Raw genomic sequence first — 21818 nt, 5'->3', positions numbered from 1 at the left:
TCCATAAGAATCAGTAGAGCTCCTAACCTTAACCTAGGAGGTTAGTGACACATAGCTTACAGAAAAGTAATGAAAGATTCGAATGGGCAAAGATCTCTAACAAGGGTGATCTTTGTTCTATATATACTAGTCTAGCAACTAAGGATTACAGAAATAGGTAAACTAGGTTGATAGTGCAAAAATCCACTTCTGGGGCCTACTTGGTGAGTGTTTGGGCTGAGCTAAGGGTGACTCCACGAGCTAGTACCCTATTTGAGCATTGAACGCCAGCTTTGGACTCCTTTTTGGGCGTTGGATGCCAGCTGCTCCCTTTTGGGTGTCCAATGCTAGCAAGAGGGTGAAGTACTGGTGTTGAACGCCAGTTTTGGACCTTCATGTACAGAGCAAAGTATAGACTATTATATATTTCTGAAAAGCCTTGATGTTAGCTTTCCAATGTTGTTGAGAACGTGCCATTTGGACTTCTGTAGCTCCAAAAATGCTCCTTCGAGTGCACAGAGGTCAGAATCTGACAGCATCTGCCGTCCTTTCTTTGTCTCTGACTCAGACGTTTCCAAAGCTTCTCAATTTCAGCCAGAATTTACCTAAAATCATCAGAAAACACAACAACTCAAAGTAGAATCCAAAAATTTGAATTTTGCACTAAACCCTATGAAAATATAATAAAACTTAAATAAAACATAATAAAAATTATATGAAAATGATGCCAAAAAGCATATAAAATATCCGCTAATCAGAATACCAAACTTAAACTGTTGCTTGTCCCCAAGCAACCAAAAACAAGTAGGATTAAAAGAAGAGAAGGATACAATAAATCTCAGAGTTTTCAATAAAGCTCAGCTTCAATTAGATGAGCAGGACTAGTAACTATTCACTTCTAAATAGTTTTGGCATCTTACTTTCCTCTAAAGCTCAGAATAATTGGCATTTTTAGGAACTTAGAATCCAGATGATATTATTGACTCTCCTAGTTTAGTTCTTTGATTCTTGGACACAACTTCTTTTGAGTCTTGGCCGTGACCCTAAGCGCTTTGTTTTTCAGTATTACCACCGGATACATAAACGCCATAGACACTTAATTGGGTGAACCCTTTAGGATTGTGATTCAGCTTTGCTAGAATCCCCAGCCAGTGGTGTCCATAGTTCTTAAGTACACTCTTTTGCTTTGGATCACGACTTTAACTGCTCAGTCTCAAGCTTTTCACTTGACACCTTCACACCACAAGCATATAGTTAGGGGAGCAACTCATTTGAACTGTTTAGGCTAAGATTTTGTTTCTTTTAGGCTCTCCTAACCATTGTTGCTCAAAGCCTTGGATCCTTGCTCTTGCCTTTTGGTTTAAAGAGCTATTGGCTTTTTCTTTTTCTTTTTTTTTTCTGCTTTTTTTTTTCGCTTCTTTCCTTTTGCTCCTTTTTTTTGCTTCAAGAATCAATTTTTTGGATTTTTCAGATTACCAATAATACTTCTCTTTTTTCATCATTCTTTCAAGAGCCAACATTCTTAACTCCAACATCAAATATGCACTATTCATTCATACATTCAGAAAGTAAAAGCAATGCCACCACATCAAGATAATTGAACTATTCTTATGATATAACTCGAAATTCATGTATCTCCCTATTCTTTTTCAAATAAAATTTTCTTTCAAGCAAGGTGAGAGATATGTGGAATATTTCATAGCTTTAAGACATGAATAAAGATGATCATGCACTAGAAATAGACAATAAGATAAAATACATGGAAAACAGAAAAAATAACATAGGTAACAGGGGATTAAGGGAACAGATCCACCTTAGTGACGGCGGCTACTGCTTCCTCTAGAGAATCCAATGGAGCGCTTGATTTTTTCTATGTCACGCCCTTGTCTCTGTTGCTCTTCTCTCATAGCTCTTTGATATTCTCTTATTTCATGGAGGATGGTAGAGTGCTCTTGGTATCCCATCCTCAGCTGATCCATGTTGGAGCTTAATTCTCCTAGAAAAGTATTCAGTTGATTCCAATAGCCTTGGGAAGGAAAATGCATCCCTTGAGGCATCTCAGGAATTTCTTGTTGAGGCAGCTCCACATGCTCTTGCTGTGGTTCATGTGCCGGCTCTCTAACATGCTCCATCCTTCTTTTAGTGATGGACTTGTCTTCCTCAATGGGGATGTCTCCTTCTATGTCAATTCCAGCTAAATTGCATAAGTGACATATAAGGTGAGGGAATGCCAACTTGGCTTGAGTGGAGGTCTTTTCTGCCACCTTGTACAATTCTTGAGGTATTACCTCATACACCTCCACTTCATCCCCAAGCATGATACAGTGAATCATGATGGCTCGATCAATGGTCACTTCTGACCGATTGCTAATAGGGATGATAGAGCATTGGATGAATTCCAGCTATCCTCTAGCTACTGGCTTAAGGTCAAGCCTTCTTAGTTGGATAGGCTTGCCATAAGCATCCTTTCTCCATTGTGCTCCTTCCACACAAATGTCTGATAGAAATTGGTCCATCCTTTGATTAAAATTTACTCTTCTAGTGTAAGGATGTGGGTCTCCTTGTATTACTGGCAAATAGAGCGCCAACCTTACACTTTCTAGGCTGAAATCCAAGAGGCTTCGTCGGACCATGGTGCTCAATTTTTGGTGGTTGGGTTCACGCTTGTATCATGATGTTTAATGACCCATGCATTAGCATAGAACTCTTATACCATCAAGATTCCAACTTCCGGGATAGGATTGCTTAGAACATCCCAACCTCTCCTCCGGATTTCTTATCGGAGCTTTGGGTACTCATTATTTTTGAGCCTAAAGGGGACTTCAGGAATCACCCTCTTCTTTGCCACTACTTCATAGAAGTAGTCTTGATGAGCTTTGGTGATGAATCTTTCCATCTTCCAAGGTTTGGAGGTAGAAGCAATAGCTTTCCCTTTCCTCTTTCTAGAGGATTCTCCGACTTTGGGTGCCATCAGTGTTAATGGAAAGAAAAAAGCAAGGCTTTTTCAATACCAAACTTAAAATCTTTGCTCGTCCTCGAGCAAAAAAATGGAAGAAAAGAGTAGAAGAAGAATTGAATAGGTGGAGAGGGAGGGAGAGATGGGCTCGCATGTGAGAGGGAATTGGGTGGCAAATTTTTGAATTTTAAGTGGTGGGGGTTGGTGGTAGTTATGATGGTTTTAGGAAGAGATATGGATGTGATTGGTTGAGGGTTTATGGGGAGGAGTATGTAGGGAAAAGTGAAAGTAAGAGAAAGAAGAAGGTGGAGATTCTGTGGGACCCACTAGTCCTGAGGGGCTAGGGTATTCGAATTCCCTGCTCCCTTGTGGGCGTTGAACTCCCAGCTCCTGCTCCTTGCTAGCGTTCAACCCCAGCTTCATGCTCCTCATAGGGCATTGGACGCCCATAGAAGACCTCCTTCCTGGCGTTCAACACCAGGTCTTGCCTCCATTGGGGCATTGAACGCCCAGTAATGCTGCTCTTCTTGGGCGTTGAATGCCCATTTGGGATACCCTGTGTGCTGTTCAATGCCATCTTGGCTACTCTCTTTGGGCGTTGAACGCCCATTCTTGCCCCCTTGTCTGGCGTTCAGCGCCAGCAAGGTACCTGCTCTAGGGTGTTCTGTTTCTAGTTCTGACTGTTTTTGTTTCTGTTCTAACTACTGCTCATGATCGTAAACATAAAGAAATAATTTTGTAAAGTAACTGATATAACTTAAATAAACTTAAAGAAAAACAAGAAAACTCTAATTATTGATGGGTTGCCTCCCAACAAGCACTTCTTTAACGTCACTAGCTTGACGGTGAGCTCCTTTACGGAGTGAAATAGGGGCTCAGAATTTTGCAATTTATAGTGAGCTTCTTGCCTGTGCTTTCATGGATGAGTTCCACAATTTCTAAACACAGGATCTTATTCACAGTATGTGGAATGATTGGGTTGTTGATGAGCGGATAATTTATACGCTTTTTGGTATTGTTTTTAGTATGTTTTTAGTAGGATCTAGTTACTTTTAGGGATGTTTTTATTAGTTTTTATGTTAAATTCACATTTCTGGACTTTACTATGAGTTTGTGTATTTTTATGTGATTTCAGGTATTTTCTGGCTGAAATTGAGGGGCCTGAGCAAAAATCAGATTCAGAGGTTGCAGAAGGACTGCAGATGCTGTTGGATTCTGACCTCTCTGCACTCAAAGTGGATTTTCTGGAGCTAAAGAACTTCAAATGGAGCGCTCTCAATTGCTTTGGAAAGTAGACATCCAGGGATTTCCAGAAATATATAATAGTCCATACTTTGAATAAGGATTGACGACGTAAACTGGCGTTCAACGCTAGTTTCATGCTGCAGTCTGGCGTCCAGCGCCAGAAACAAGTTGCAAAGTGGAGTTAAACGCCAGAAACACGTCACAAACTGGCGTTCAACTCCAAGAATGACCTCTCCACGTGTAAACTTCAATCTCAGCCCAAGCACACACCAAGTGGGCCCTGGAAGTGGATTTCTACATCATTTACTCAATTCTGTAAACCCTAGTAACTAGTTTAGTATAAATAGGGAATCTTATGATTTTTAGAAAAAAACTTTGGATCATATTGATCACGTTTGGGGGCTGGCCATTCGGCCATGCCTGGACCTTCATCACTTATGTATTTTCAACGGTAGAGTTTTTGCACTCCATAGATTAAGGTGTGGAGCTCTGCTGTTCCTCATGATTTAATGCAAAGTACTACTGTTTTTCTATTCAATTCAACTTATTCCACTTCTAAGATATCCATTCGCACCCAAGAACATGATGAATGTGATGATTATGTGACGCTCATCATCATTCTCACTTATGAACGCGTGCCTGACAAACACTTTCCGTTCTACATGCAAACAAGCTAGAATGAGTATCTTTTAGATATCTAATACAGAGGACCGAGTCTAAGATATTAGAATCTTCATGGTATAAGTTAGAACCCATGGATGGCCATTCCTGAGATCCGGAAAGTCTAAACCTTGTCTGTGGTATTCCGAGTAGGATCTGGGAAGGGATGGTTGTGACGAACTTCAAACTCGCGAGTGCTGGGCATAGTGACAGACGAAAAAGGAGGGTGAATCCTATTTCAGTATGATCGAGAACCTCCAGATGATTAGCCGTGCCGTGACAGAGCATTTGGACCTTTTTCACATAGAGGATGGGATGTAGCCATTGACAACGGTGATGCCTTACAGAAAGCTTGCCATGGAAAGGAGTAGGAATGATTGGATGAAGACAGCAGGAAAGCAGAGGTTCAGAGGAACGAAAACATCTCTATACGCTTATCTGAAATTCTCACCAATGATTTACATAAGTATTTCTATCTTTATTTTCTGTTTATTTATTATTATTATTCGAAAACTCCATAACCATTTGTTATCCGCCTGACTGAGATTTACAAGATGACCATAGCTTGCTTCATACCAACAATCTCCGTGGGATCGACCCTTACTCACGTAAGGTTTTATTACTTGGACGACCCAGTGCACTTGCTGGTTAGTTGTATCGAAGTTGTGAATGAAAAATGATTTGTTAAGACGTGCGTACTGAGTTTTTGGCGCCGTTGCCTGAGATCACAATTTTGTGCACCAAGTTTTTGGCGCCGTTGCCGGGGATTGTTTGAGTTTGGACAACTGACGGTTCATCTTGTTGCTTAGATTAGGTAACTTTCTTTTTGTTTTCTTCTAAAAAAAAAAGGGTATGCTGAAGTATGGCTAGCCATCAAGCTTTAGACTAACCTGGTATGATTCCTGGAATCTTGATTGAGGACTTTGAATTCATTGCTTCTTTTTCCCTATATGTTTTCAAAAAAATAAAAATATACAAAAATTCAAAAAAATTAATAAAATCATAAAAATAAAAAATATTTTATGTTGTTTGTTTGAGTCTTGAGTCAATTTTTAAGTTTGGTGTCAATTGCATATTTTTTTTTCCTAAAAATTTTCGAAAATTCATGCATTCATAGTGTTCTTCATGATCTTCAAGTTGTTCTTGGTAAGTCTTCTTGTTTGATCTTCAAATTTTCTTGTTTTGTGTCTTTTCTTGTTTTTCATATGCATTTTCAATTTGTTAGTGTCTGAAGTTTGCAAATTTCTAAGTTTGGTGTCTTGCATGTTTTTCTTTTCTAAGAAATTTTCAAAAATAAGTCTTGATGTTCATCTTGATCTTCAAAGTGTTCTTGGTGTTCATCTTGACATTCATAGTATTCTTGCATGCATTCATTGTTTTAATCTAAAATTCTCATGCATTGAGTCTTTTTCATGTTTTTCTCTTTCTTCATTAAAAATTCAAAAAAATAAAAAAAACATCTTCCCCCTTTTCTTCTCATAAATTCGAAAATTTGAGTTGACTTTTTCAAATCTTTTTAAAATTTAGTTGTTTCTTATGAGTCAAATCAAATTTTCAATTTAAAAATCTTATCTTTTTCAAAAGCTTTTTCAAAAATCATATCTTTTTTCAATTTTCTTATTTATTTTTGAAAATTCTAAAAATATTTTTCAAAAATCTTTTTCTTAATTTTATATCATATTTTCGAAAATATCATCAACAATTAATGTTTTGATTCAAAAATTTCAAGTTTGTTGCTTTCTTGTTAGGAAAGATTCAAACGTTAAGTTCTAAAATCATATCTTGTGATTTCTTGTGAATCAAGTCATTAATTGTGATTTTAAAAATCAAATCTTTTTCAAAACTAATTTCATATCATATCTTTTTCAAAAAATTGATTTTAAAATATCTTTTCTAACTTCTTATCTTCTTATCTTTTCAAAATTGATTTTCAAATCTTTTTTCAACTAACTAATTGAGTTTTTTTGTTTGTTTCTTATCTTTTTCAAAATCACCTAACTAATCTTCTCTCTCTAATTTTCGAAAATTACCTTCCTCTTTTTCAAAATTCTTTTAATTAACTAATTATTTCAATTTTTAATTTTAATTTTATTTCATTCCTAATTTTTAAAAATTACTAACCTTTTTCAAAAACTATTTTCGAAATCTAACTTTCAATTTTAATTTTTATCTTAATTAAATTTCGAAATTCTCTCTCTCATCTCCTTCTATTTATTTATTCATCTACTAATACTTCTCTCCCATCCAAAAATTTGAACACCACCTCCCTCTCTGTGTTCGAGTTTTTCCTCTTCTCTTCTTTACATTACATTCTTTTTTTCTTCTACTCACACAAAGGAACCTCTCTCTACTGAGGCAAAGAGGATCCCTATTATTTTCTATTTTCTTCTTTTTCATATGAGCAGGAGCAAGGACAAGAACATTCTTGTTGAAGCAGATCCTGAACCTGAAAGGACTCTAAAAAGGAAACTAAGAGAAGCTAAAATACAACAATCCAGAGACAACCTTACAGGAATTTTTGAACAGGAAGAGGAGACGGCAGCCAAAAATAATAATAATGCAAGGAGGATGTTTGGTGACTTTACTGTACCTAATTCCAATTTACATGGAAGAAGCATCTCCATTCCTGCCATTGGAGCAAACAATTTTGAGCTGAAACCTCAATTAGTTTCTCTGATCCAACAGAACTACAAGTTTCATGGACTTCCATCTGAAGATCCTTTTCAGTTCTTAACTGAGTTCTTGCAGATCTGTGATACTGTTAAGACCAATGGGGTTGACCCTGAATTCTACAGGCTCATGCTTTTCCCTTTTGCTGTAAGAGACAGAGCTAGAATATGGTTGGACTCTCAACCCAAGGATAGCCTGACTCTTGGGATAAGCTGGTCACGGCTTTCTTAGCCAAGTTCTTTCCTCCTCAAAAGCTGAGTAAGCTTAGAGTGGATGTTCAAACCTTCAGACAGAAAGAAGGTGAATCCCTCTATGAAGCTTGGGAGAGATATAAGCAACTGACCAAAAAGTGTCCTTCTGACATGCTTTCAGAATGGACCATCCTGGATATATTCTATGATGGTCTGTCTGAATTAGCTAAGATGTCATTGGATACTTCTGCAGGTGGATCCATTCACCTAAAGAAAACACCTGCAGAAGCTCAAGAACTCATTGACATGGTTGCTAATAACCAGTTCATGTACACTTCTGAGAGGAATCCTGTGAGTAATGGGATGCCTCAGAAGAAGGGAGTTCTTGAAATTGATACTCTGAATGCCATATTGGCTCAGAATAAAATATTGACTCAGCAAGTCAATATGATTTCTTAGAATCTGAATGGAATGCAAGCTGCATCCAACAGTACTCAAGAGGCATCTTCTGAAGAAGAAGCTTATGATCTTGAGAACCCTGCAATAGTAGAGGTAAATTATATGGGTGAACCTTATGGAAACACCTATAACCCCTCATGGAGAAATCACCCAAATTTCTCATGGAAGGATCAACAAAATCATCAACAAGGCTTTAATAATGGTGGAAGAAACAGGTTTAACAGTAGTAAACCTTTTCCATCATCCACTCAGCAACAGACAGAGAATTCTGAGCAGAATCCATCTAGCTTAGCAAATTTAGTCTCTGATCTATCTAAGGCCACTCTGATTTTCATGAATGAAACAAGGTCATCCATTAGAAATTTGGAGGCACAAGTGGGCCAGCTGAGTAAGAAAATCACTGAAATCCCTCCTAGTACTCTCCCAAGCAATACAGAAGAGAATCCAAAGAGAGATTGCAAGGTCATTGATATAACCATCATGGCCGAATCCAAGGAGAAAGGGGAGGACGTGAATCCCAGTGAGGAAGACCTCCTGGGACATCTAGTGATCAACAAGGAGTTCCCCTTTGAGGAACCAAAAGAATCTGAGGCTCATCTAGAGATCATAGAGATTCCATTAAACCTCCTTATGCCCTTCATGAGCTCTGATGAGTATTCCTCTTCTGAAGAGAATGAGGATGTTACTGAAGAGCAAGTTGCCAAGTTCCTTGGTGCAATCATAAAGCTAAATGCCAAGTTATTTGGTAATGAGACTTGGGGAGATGAACCTCCCCTGTTCACCAATGAACTAAATGCATTGGATCAACTGAGATTGCCTAAGAAGAAACAGGATTTTGGAAAATTCCTAATACCTTGTACCATAGGCACCATGACCTTTGAGAAGGCTATATGTGACCTTGGGTCAGGAATAAACCTCATGCCACTCTCTGTAATGGAGAAACTTAGAATCTTTGAGGTACAAGCTGCTAGAATCTCATTAGAGATGGCAGACAATTCCAGAAAACAGGCTTATGGACAAGTAGAGGACATGTTAGTAAAGGTTGAAGGCCTTTACATCCCTGCTGATTTCATAATCCTAGATACTGGGAAGGATGAGGCTGAATCCATCATCCTTGGAAGACCCTTCCTAGCCACAGCAAGAGCTGTGATTGATGTGGACAGAGGAGAATTGATCCTTCAACTAAATAAGGACAACCTTGTATTTAAAACTCAAGGATCTCTCTCTATAACCATGGAGAGGAAGCATGAAAAGCTTCTCTCACTACAAAGTCAACCAGAGCCCCCACAGTCAAACTCTAAGTTTGGTGTTGGGAGGCCACAACCAAACTCTAAGTTTGGTGTTGAACTCCCATATCCAAACTCTAAGTTTGGTGTTGGGAAGTCTCAACAATGCTCTGAACATCTGTGAGGCTCCATGAGAGCCCACTGTCAAGCTATTGACATTAAAGAAGCGCTTGTTGGGAGGCAACCCAATTTTTATTTATCTAATTTTATTTTCATTCTTATTGTTCTTTCATGTTTTCTTAGGTTCATGATCATGTGGAGTCACAAAATAAATAGAAAAATTAAAAACAGAATAAAAAACAGCAGAAAAAAAATCACACCCTGGAGGAAGGGCTTACTGGTGTTTAAACGCCAGTAAGGAGCATCTGGCTGGCGTTCAACGCCAGAACAGAGCATGGATCTGGCGTTGAACGCCAGAAACAAGCAGCATCTTGGCGTTCAGACGCCAGGAATGCACACTGAGAAAAGCTGGCGCTGAACGCCAGAAACAAGCATAGAACTGGCGTTCAACGCCAGAAACATGCTGCATCTGGGAGTTGAACGCCCAGAACAAGCATCAATTCGGCGTTTAAACGCCAGAATTGCATGCAAAGGCATTTTACATGCCTCAATGGTGCAAGGATGTAAATCCTTGACACCTCAGGATCTGTGGACTCCACAGGATCATCTCAGCATCTGTGGACCCCACAGGATCCCCACCTACCTCCACTCATACTCTCCCCTCTTCTCATTCATCCTCTCTTCCCAATAAACACCTTTTCCCAAAACCCTTCACCAATCACCTCAATCTCTCTCTCTTCCCTATTACCCATTCACCACTCACATCCATCCACTCTTCCCCATAAACCTACCTCATAAACCCCACCTACCTTCAAAATTCAAAATCACTTTCCCACCCAAACCCACCCCATATGGCCGAACCTTAACCCCTCTCCCTCCACTATATAAACCTCTCCATTCTTCTTCATTCTCACACAACACAACCCTCTCATCCCCTTCTTGGCCGAAACACAACCCTCTCTCCCTCTCTTCCATATCTTCTTCTTCTTCTTCTTCTTTTCTTTCTTCTCTTGCTCGAGGGCGAGCAATATTCTATGTTTGGTATGGTAAAAGCATAAGCTTTTTGTTTTTCCATTACCATTGATGGCACCTAAGACCGGAGAATCCTCTCGAAAAGGGAAAGGGAAGACAAAAGCTTCCACCTCCGAGTCATGGGAGATGGAAAGATTCATCTCCAAAGCCCATCAAGACCACTTCTATGATGTTGTGGCCAAGAAGAAGGTGATCCCTGAGGTCCCTTTCAAACTCAAGAAAAATGAGTATCCGGAGATCCGACATGAGATCCAAAGAAGAGGTTGGCAAGTTCTAACAAACCCCATCCAACAAGTCAGAATTCTAATGGTTCAAGAGTTCTATGCTAATGCATGGATCACTAGGAACCATGATCGAAGTAAGAACCCGAACCCAAAGAATTTTCTCACCATGGTTCGGGGGAAATACTTAGATTTTAGTCCGGAAAATATGAGGTTGGCGTTCAACTTGCCAATGATGGAAGAGAACGCACGCCCCTACACAAGAAGAGTCAACTTTGATCAAAGGTTGGACCAAGTCCTCATGGATATATGTGTGGAAGGAGCTCAATGGAAGATTGACTCAAAAGGCAAACCGGTTCAACTGAGAAGACTGGACCTTAAGCCTGTAGCTAGAGGATGGTTGGAGTTCATTCAACGCTCAATCATTCCCACTAGCAACCGGTCTGAAGTTACAATAGACCGGGCCATCATGATCTATAGCATCATGATTGGGGAGGAAGTGGAGGTTCATGAGATTATACCACAAGAACTCTACAAGGTGGCTGACAAGTCCTCCACTATGGCAAGGTTAGCCTTTCCTCACCTCATTTGCCACCTATGCAATTCGGCTGGGATTGACATAGAGGGAGATATCCTCATTGAAGAGGACAAGCCCATCATTAAGAAAAGGATGGAGCAAACAAGAGAGCCTATTCATGGATCTCAAGAGACGCATGAAGAAGCTCATCACCAAGAAATTTCTGAGATGCCTTAAGGGATGCACTTTCCTCCACAGAATTTTTGGGAGCAAATCAACACCTCCCTAGGAGAACTGAGTTCCAACATGGGACAACTAAGAGTGGAACATCAAGAGCACTCCATCATCCTCCATGAAATTAGAGAAGATCAAAAAGCAATGAAGGAGGAGCAACAAAGACAAGGAAGAGACATAGAAGAGCTCAAGGACATCATTGGTTCCTTAAGAAGAAAACGCCACCATTACTAAGGTAGACTCATTCCTTGTTCTCAAATTTTCTGTTTTTCGTTTTCTTTATGTTAAGTGCTTATCTATGTTAGTGTCTTATTACATGATCATTAGTATTTAGTAACTTTGTCTTAAAGTTATGAATGTCCTATGAATCCATCACCGCTCTTAAATGAAAAATGTTTTTAATTCAAAAGAACAAGAAGTACATGAGTTTCGAATTTATCCTTGAACTTAGTTTAATTATATTGATGTGGTGACAATACTTTTTGTTTTCTGAATGAATGCTTGGACAGTGCATATGTCTTTTGAAGTTGTTGTTTATGAATGTTAAATATGTTGGCTCTTGAAAGAATGATGACAAGGAGACATGTTATTTGATAATCTGAAAAATCATAAAAATGATTCTTGAAGCAAGAAAAAGCAGTGAATACAAAGCATGCAGGAAAAAAAAATGCAAAAAAAAAAGAGGAAAAAAATGGCGAAAATAAAAAGAGAAAAAGAAAAAGCAAGCAAAAAAAGCCAATAGCCCTTAAAACCAAAAGGCAAGGGTAATAAAAAGGATCCAAGGCTTTGAGCATCAGTGGATAGGAGGGCCTAAAGGAATAAAATCCTGGCCTAAGCAGCTAAACCAAGCTGTCCCTAACCATGTGCTTGTGGCGTGAAGGTGTCAAGTGAAAACTTGAGACTGAGCAGTTAAAGTCAAGGTCCAAAGAAAAAATAAGAGTGTGCTTAAGAACCCTGGACACCTCTAATTGGGGACTTTAGCAAAGCTGAGTCACAATCTGAAAAGGTTCACCCAGTTATGTGTCTGTGGCATTTATGTATCCGGTGGTAATACTGGAAAACAAAGTGCTTAGGGCCACGGCCAATACTCATAAAATAGCTGTGTTCAAGAATCAACATAATGAACTAGGAGAATCAATAACACCATCTGAACTCTGAGTTCCTATAGATGCCAATCATTATGAACTTCAATGGATAAAGTGAGATGCCAAAACTATTCAAGAGGCAAAAAGCTACAAGTCCTGCTCATCTGATTGGGGCTATGTTTCATTGATATTTTGGAATTTATAGTATATTCTCTTCTTTTTATCCAATTTGATTTTCAGTTGCTTGGGGACAAGCAACAATTTAAGTTTGGTGTTGTGTTGAGCGGATAATTTATACGCTTTTTGGCATTATTTTTAGTATGTTTTTAGTAGGATCTAGTTACTTTTAGGGGTGTTTTTATTAGTTTTTATGTTAAATTCACATTTCTGGACTTTATTATGAGTTTGTGTGTTTTTCTGTGATTTCAGGTATTTTCTGGATGAAATTGAGGGACCTGAGCAAAAATCAGATTCAGAGGTTGCAGAAGGACTGCAGATGCTGTTGGAAAGTAGACATCCAGGGCTTTCCAGAAATATATAATAGTCCATACTTTGAATTAGGATTGACGACGTAAACTGGTGTTCAACGCCAGTTTCATGCTGCAGTCTGGCGTCCAGCGCCAGAAACAAGTTGCAAAGTGGAGTTCAACGCCAGAAACACGTTACAAACTGGCGTTCAACTCCAAGAATGACCTCTCCACGTGTAAACTTCAATCTCAGCCCAAGCACACACCAAGTGGGCCCCGGAAGTGGATTTCTACATCATTTACTCAATTCTGTAAACCCTAGTAACTAGTTTAGTATAAATAGGGAATCTTATGATTTTTAGAAAAAAACTTTGGATCGGATCATATTGATCACGTTTGGGGGCTGGCCATTCGGCCATGCCTGGACCTTCATCACTTATGTATTTTCAACGGTAGAGTTTCTGCACTCCATAGATTAAGGTGTGGAGCTCTGCTGTTCCTTATGATTTAATGCAAAGTACTACTGTTTTTCTATTCAATTCAACTTATTCCGCTTCTAAGATATCCATTCGCACCCAAGAACATGATGAATGTGATGATTATGTGACACTCATCATCATTCTCACTTATGAATGCGTGCCTGACAAACACTTCCGTTCTACATGCAAACAAGCTAGAATGAGTATCTCTTAGATATCTAATATAGAGGACCGAGTCCGAGATATTAGAATCTTCGTGGTATAAGTTAGAACCCATGGATGGCCATCCCTGAGATCCGAAAATTCTAAACCTTGTCTGTGGTATTCCGAGTAGGATCTGGGAAGGGATGGCTGTGACGAACTTCAAACTCGCGAGTGCTGGGCGTAGTGACAGACGCAAAAGGAGGGTGAATCCTATTCCAGTATGATCGAGAACCTCCATATGATTAGCCGTGCCGTGACAGAGCATTTGGGCCTTTTTCACATAGAGGATGGGATGTAGCCATTGACAACGGTGATGCCTTACAGAAAGCTTGCCATGGAAAAGAGTAGGAATGATTGGATGAAGACAGTAGGAAAGCAGAGGTTCAGAGGAACGAAAGCATCTCTATACGCTTATCTGAAATTCTCACCAATGATTTACATAAGTATTTCTATCTTTATTTTCTGTTTATTTATTATTATTATTAGAAAACTCCATAACCATTTGATATCCGCCTGACTGAGATTTACAAGATGACCATAGCTTGCTTCATACCAACAATCTCCGTGGGATCGACCCTTACTCATGTAAGGTTTTATTACTTGGATGACCCAGTGCACTTGCTGGTTAGTTGTATCGAAGTTGTGAATGAACAACGATTTGTTAAGATGTGCGTACTGAGTTTTTGGCGCCGTTGCCTGAGATCACAATTTTGTGCACCAGTTGTTAGTGAAGACAACTCTCATGCCAGGTGAGAGGCCTTCAGTGGGGATTTTCTTGTCCCTCTAGCCTTTAGGTACTTTCTTCTTAGTACCTTTATTCTCAGGGCTTGATGATGGCTGCCCAACACCAAACTTTGATTTGGTGTCTGGGGACTCTGTATAGCTTTGCACCGAGAGAGAGGGTTGGAACACTAAGTGTTGTATAATTGTCTCTCTTTTGTCAGAGGGAGAGGTAGGTCTAGGTTTCTTAAATAAGATACAGTCTTCATGTAACTGCAGGACTAGCTCTCCCCTTGCTACATAAATGATGACGTTGGCAGTGGCTAGGAAGGGTCTTCCAAAGATGATGGATTCATCCTCTTTTTCCCCATTCTCCAAGGTTATAAACTCTGCAGGGATGTAAAGGTTCTCAACCTTTACTAAGACATCCTCTACCAGACCATAAGCTTTTTTCATTGACCTGTCTGCTATCTCTAGTGAGATTTGATGTAAGAGAGAATTATTGTCGGTTTATAATTAATCAAAACAAGGATCACTTTGTTAGTAGCATAGTCCAAACCAACAATGAATTCTCACAATCAAATTTTAATTCTAAAAATTGTCACAATTCAAATCAAATTATAAATCGAGAGTATTTAAACTCCCGAGTCGTCTTCCCTAGGAGTTGCAATTAAATTCTCAATCATTGGCTATGGGGGATTTCGGGGTTTTGATTATAAGAGGTAAGAATTAAAATGGCAAGTAATTAAATGGAAAGCAAGTAAAGCAATGAAAATGGAAATTAAATGGAAAAAAGGGCTCCTGGCAAGAATTGGGGAAATAGGGATTCCTATCTTAGTTATGGACCACAAACATGGTAATTGTGTGGAATTAATCCCAATTAGTCAATCCTAACATCGAGAATTAGTCAAAAGGGCATAATTGATTTCAATCCACAAGTCCTTACCAACTCTATTAATGGAAGGCTTAGTGTTAGTGAAAACCAAATCAATTAACAATCCTCACACAACGTGAAATGGACATCCACCACTCAAGTTCACCCAATTACCCAATTTTCCAACCAAGAGTGTGAAAAACTAGGCAAAAATCCAACCAAGCATTTTATCAAACACTTGGTGGGCATAAAAAGAAATCATGATAAAATAACTAGAAATAATAAATCTACAACTACCAAAAGTAAGGAAATCATAATAACAACTCAATTAAACAATAAAAGAGCATGAAACATAAATTGCATTAAATGGAAATCAAAATAACAAGAGTGCTCATAAACATAAAAAGTAAGCAAAATGAGAAATTATCAAGATAAACTAAGGAAATTAAAATAATAGAACAAAGAAAGGTAGAAAAAAATAGATGAAAACAAGAATTAAAAAGAGAAATTACAAGGAAATTAAACTAAGAAACCCTAGTTCTAGAGAGAAGGGGGAGCTTCTCTCTCTAGAAAATGACCTACATGATGCTAAACTAACCCTAATTTCTCCCCCCTTCACATGGAGTGAGGCCCCCTTTGATATAGGAAGAATCAGCTTTAGAAAGTCCCAAAATTGGGCTCTGGAGGCCCAGAAATTACCCGCAACGATTTGTAATAAATGAGTCACGTGCTGGGACTTGTGCGTACACACAGTGGTTTGTGCGCACGCACACTCCAATGTGTGCTTCTCCTTTGTTTTCTTCATGTTTTCTCTCTCTTGCATGCTCTTCTGCCATCTTTACCAAGCCATTCCTACCTTCTACATCTGAAATCACTCACAAACAACATCAAGGTATCGAATAGAATGTAAATGGAATAAAATTGATTAAATTAAGCACAAAAGAGCATGTTTTCACAATTAGGCTCAATTAAGGGAGAGAACACAAAAGTATGCTATTTGGATGAATAAATGTGGGTTTAAGTGATGAAATCCACTCAAATCAAACCAAAATACATTGTCAAATATGGATTCATCAATTCTCCCACACTTAAACAATAGCATGTCCTCATGCTAATCACCATTAAAGGAGAAGGAAAGAAGGGCAAGCAATTTATTCAATGCATCTACTTATATGCATGCAACTATACTAAATACTATCTATCTATATCCATACTATAATTCCTATTGAGTTTGGCAAAAAGAAACAATAGAATCTCAATCAATCCAAAACAAGTCTTAGGGCCAAGGTAAGAAAATATAGCAATATGCTCAATGTCCAAAGATTTGATTTGAAATTTTTAAAAAACTAACAAGCAACTTGCAAGAAGATACAACATGAGAGATGGAATCATAGAATTGAGCAATCGAACCCCTCACCGGATGTGTATACACTCTAGTCGCTTAGTGTTTAGGACTTAATCACTCAATGCTCCTTTAATCATGTTTTCTAGGATTTGCTAGTCATCTAACAATCAACTAATACTTGATGAATAAATGCAAATATTATGAGGTCTTTGGAAGGTTGTAATGGGGCTATGGTTAAGGTAGGATTAATATGGTTAACTGGCCTCATAGATTGGATCTTTGATTAGCTCAAGTATCCCATCTAAGCCTATATCAACCTATGTACACAAAAGAAACCAACCTAACTTCCCATTCACCTCTTTTCTCACATTCACTCATGCATCTTCTTTCTAATTCACACACATATGCATCCTTTATTTACATTCTTATTATCATTCATTCATTTTCTTTTTTTTTTCTTTTTTTTCTTCCTTTTTTTTTCAAAAGGTATATACACCAAAATTTTTCTTTTCTTTTATCATTAAAAAGAAATGCATATGTTTTAAGTATAAATGCATGAGTGTTTACCCACTTTTTCATATTTTCACAATGAATACCCAGAGTAACCTTCTACCAATGTTTCCCACATATTCCCCCTCCCCCACACTTGCTTAGCACACACTCCTCAAACCCAAGCTAATCAAAGATAAAATTCATGGACATAATGGTTTTTTGCTTAGGGCAAAAGATGTGTGATGAGCGGATAATTTATATGCTTTTTGGCATTTTTTTAGATGATTTTTAGTATAATTTAGTTAGTTTTTAGTATATTTTTATTAGTTTTTAAATAAAAATTACATTTCTAGACTTTACTATGAGTTTGTGTGTTTTTCTGTGATTTCAGGTATTTTCTGGCTAAAATTGAGGGACCTGAGCAAATTCTGATTCAGATGCTGAAAAAGGACTACAGATGCTGTTGGATTCTGACCTCCCTACACTCGAAATGGATTTTCTGGAGCTACAGGAGTCCAAATGGCTGCTCTTAATTGTGTTGGAAAGTAGACATCCAGAGCTTTCCAGCAATATATAATAGTCCATACTTTGCCCGAGTTTAGATGACGCAAACTAGCGTTCAATGCCAGTTCTCTGCCCTATTCTGGCGTTAAACGCCAGAAACAGGTTACAAGTTGGAGTTAAACGCCCAAAACAGGTTACAACCTGGCGTTTAACTCCAGAAACAGCCTAGGCACGTGTAAAGCTCAAGTCTCAGCCCCAGCACACACCAAGTGGGCTCCGGAAGTAATTTTATGCACTATCTATCATAGTTTACTCATTTTTTGTAAACCTAGGTTACTAGTTTAGTATTTAAACAACTTTTAGAGATTTATTTTACGCCTCATGACATTTTCACGTTTTACATTGTATCTCTATGGCATGAGTCTCTAAACTTCATGATTAGGGGTGAGGAGCTCTGCTGTGTCTCGATGAATTAATGCAATTACTTCTGTTTTCTATTCAATCACGCTTGTTTCTATTCTAAGATACTCACTTGTACTTAACCGTGATGAATGTGATGATCCGTGACACTCATCATCATTCTCAACCTATGAACGCGTGCCTGACAACCACTCCCGTTCTACCTTAGATTGAGTGTGTATCTCTTAGCCTCTTGGTTCATGATCAGAGTCTTCGTGGTATAGGCTAGGATTATTAGCGGCCATTCCTGAGATCCGAAAAGTCTAAACCTTGTCTGTGGTATTCCGAGTAGGATCTGGGAGGGGATGACTGTGACGAGCTTCAAACTCACGAGTGCTGGGCGTAGTGACAGACGCAAAAGGATCAATGGATCCTATTCCAACATGAGTGAGAACCGACAGATGATTAGCCGTGCGGTGACAGTGCATTTGGACCATTTTCACTGAGAGGACGGATGGTAGCCATTGACAACGGTGATCCACCAACATACAGCTTGCCATGGAAGGAGACCTGCGTGCATGAAGAAGAAGACAGGAGGAAAGCAGAGATTCAGAAGACAGAGCATCTCCAAAACCTCAATCTGTTTTCCATTACTGCATAACAAGTACTATTTAATTTATGCTTTTTACTCTTCATAAATATAATCACTCTTATCATCGATCTCCTGACTAAGAATTACAAAATAACCATAGCTTACTTCAAGCCGACAATCTCCGTGGGATCGACCCTTACTCACGTAAGGTATTACTTGGACGACCCGGTGCACTTGCTGGTTAGTGGTACGAGTTGTGAAAAGGTGTGATTTACAATTCGCGCACCAAGTTTTTGGCGCCGTTGCTGGGGATTGTTCGAGTTTGGACAACTGACAGTTTATTTTTGTTGCTTAGATTAGGAAAAATTTTTCTTTTTGGTTTAGAGTCTTCTATTATTGTTTTTGGTTAAAATTTTAAAATCCTTATTTTATTTTTCTAAATTTTTTTTTCAAAAATTTTTAAAACCAATAACTTCATGATTTAGTCTTCTGTTTGAGTTTAGTTTCATATTTTAAGTTTGGTGTCAATTGCATGATTTTATTTTTCTTTCAATTTTTCGAATTATATGTTCTTAGTTTTTTTTCTTAATCTTCAAGTTGTTCTTGTTTATTTTCCTTGTTTGATCTTTAGTTTTTCTTGTTTTGTATTTTTTCTTGTTTTTCTTGTGCATTTTCGAATTATTAGTATCCAAAATAAAAAAAAATTTATAGTTTTCTCTGTTTAATCCTTGCATTTGTTGAATGTGTCTATGTTCTTGTGAATAGTTGCTCCTTTGAGTCTTTCTTTCTAAAATCTTTTCAAAAATAATCTTTCTTTGATTAAATCTTGTGTCAAGTTTTAAGTTTGGTGTTTTTTTGTTAGTTCTTATTTAATCTTCAAAAATTTATTTTTGGTTTTCTAAAAATTTTAAGTTTGGTGTTCCTCCTTTTTATGTTCTTGAGTCCTTTGAGTCTTTGAATTTTTGTTCTTCGTGTTCTTGTGAATCTTCAAGGTGTTCTTGAGTCTTGCTTGTGTTTTGATCTTAAAATTTTTATGTTTAGTGTTCCTTGGTGTTTTTCCTCCAAATTTTCGAAAATAAGGAGCATTAGATCTAAAAATTTTAAGTTTTGTGTCTTTTTATTGTTTTTTTCTTTCCTCATTGAATTCAAAAATATCTTTTTCCTTTATTTTAATTGATTTTTCAAATTTTCCTTTTAAAAATTCAGATTTTATTTTAAAATTTTTTATTTTATCTTATCTTAGTTTTAAAATTTCAAAATTCAAATCTTTTTCAAAAAAATCATATCTTTTTCAAAATCTTATCTTATCTTATTTCAAATTTCAAAATTCAAATTTCAAAACTTTTTAATTTAAATTCCTTATCTTCTCTTACCCAGCTTATCTTATCTTTTCTAATCTCAAATCTTAAAATCAAATCTTTTTCATATCTTTTCTTTTTTTATTTTATTTTCTTACAAGTATCTTTAATTTTAAGACATATCTTTTTCAAAACTTCCTAACCAATTTCTCTCTCTTCATTTTTTTTCGAAAAATCCTCACCCACATCTTTTTTTAAATCTTTTTAATTAATTAATTTAATTTTCAATTTTCTTTTATTTCTTTTTCTTCAAATTTTTGAAATTATAGTCAATTTTTCATTTATTTTATTTTATTTTATTTTATTGTAATTTCGGTTTTCAAAAAAAAATATATTTTATTTGCAATCCGCATCATCTCCCCTTCTCCATCATGGACCTAAGTGGAAATGAACAGTCCAGAAGGACTCTGGGGTCATATACTAACCCCATTACTGCTGCATATGGGAGTAACATCTGTATACCTCCCATCAAAGCAAGCAGTTTTGAGCTAAATCCTCAGCTCATTGTCATGGTGCAGAAAAATTGTCAGTATTCCGGTCTTCCACAGGAAGAACCTATTGAGTTTCTGGCGCAGTTCTTGCAAATTATTGACATAGTGCGTGACAAGGAGGTAGATCAGGACGTATACAGGCTGTTGCTATTTCCGTTTGCTGTAAAAGATCAAGCTAAGAGGTGGTTAAATAACCAACCCACAGCAAGCATAAGAACATGAAAATAGTTATCAGACAAATTCCTGAATCAATATTTCCCTCCAAAAAGGATGACACAGCTAAGGCTGGACATCCAAGGCTTTAAACAAGAGGATGATGAATCCCTTTATAACGCCTGGGAGAGGTACAGAGGGATGCTAAGGAAATGCCCCTCTGAAATGTTTTCAGAGTGGGTGCAGTTAGATATCTTCTACTACGGGCTTACAGAAAAAGCTCAGGTATCTCTAGACCACTCAGCTGGTGGATCTATACACATGAGAAAGACTATTGAAGAGGCTCAAGAGCTTATCGATATAGTTGCTACAAATCAGCATCTGTACATAAGTAATGAGTCCTCCATGAAAAAAGAAGGCAAGGAAGTATCAACTGACTTTAGTCCTCAGGAACAAGTTGCTGAACTCAATCAGCAACTATCTTCTATAACAAGAAGTTAGCAGAAGTTCAGGAGATGCTACAAGAAACCAAAAATGCTAACAAGGATATGGAATCACAATTGAATCAGACAAAACAGCAATTAGAAAAACAGATAACAGAGGAGTGCCAAGCAGTTCAATTGAGAAGTGGAAAAACATTAAATACCTCAACTCAAAGTAGTAGAAAGCCATGAAAAGAACAGCTGACAGAGGATGAGCAACCTGCTACCCAAAATCCCTCTGAGGATAGTAAGAGCCCATAGAGGAATAAGTTTGGCATTCAAACGCCAGAAAAGGGTAAGAATCTGGCGTTCAATGCCCAATCCATGTTTAGTTCTGGTGTTCAAACGCTAGTGAGGGATCAGACACCTACAAGTGCTGATAATAACTCCCTCAAGAAGGCTTCTCAACCTGCCTCTGTAGGAAATAAACCTGCAGCAACTAAGGTTGAAGAATATAAAGCTAAAATGCCTTATCCTCAGAAACTCTGCCAAGCGGAGCAGGATAAGTAATTTGCCCGCTTTGCAGACTATCTCAGGACTCTTGAAATAAAGATTCCATTTGCAGAGGTACTTGAGCAAATACTCTCTTATGCCAAGTTCATGAAGGAGATCTTGAGTCATAAGAAGGATTGGAGAGAAACTGAAAGAGTTCTCCTCACTGAA

At 37.8% G+C, this 21818-nt stretch overlaps 1 non-coding gene across 1 annotated transcript; it reads right to left on the bottom strand.

Annotated features, from left to right (window-relative positions):
- Nucleotides 1–7770: 7770 nt before the first annotated feature.
- Nucleotides 7771–7878, bottom strand: LOC112761248 (small nucleolar RNA R71). The gene has a single exon (XR_003181652.1). It is a non-coding gene; the product is annotated as a small nucleolar RNA R71 (small nucleolar RNA).
- Between the last annotated feature and the right edge of the window lie 13940 nt (nt 7879–21818).

This window comes from Arachis hypogaea, chromosome 16 (assembly GCF_003086295.3).
Source record: "Arachis hypogaea cultivar Tifrunner chromosome 16, arahy.Tifrunner.gnm2.J5K5, whole genome shotgun sequence".
NCBI classification, from domain to species: Eukaryota; Viridiplantae; Streptophyta; class Magnoliopsida; order Fabales; family Fabaceae; genus Arachis; species Arachis hypogaea.
This window is presented reverse-complemented; position numbering and strand designations above follow the sequence as displayed.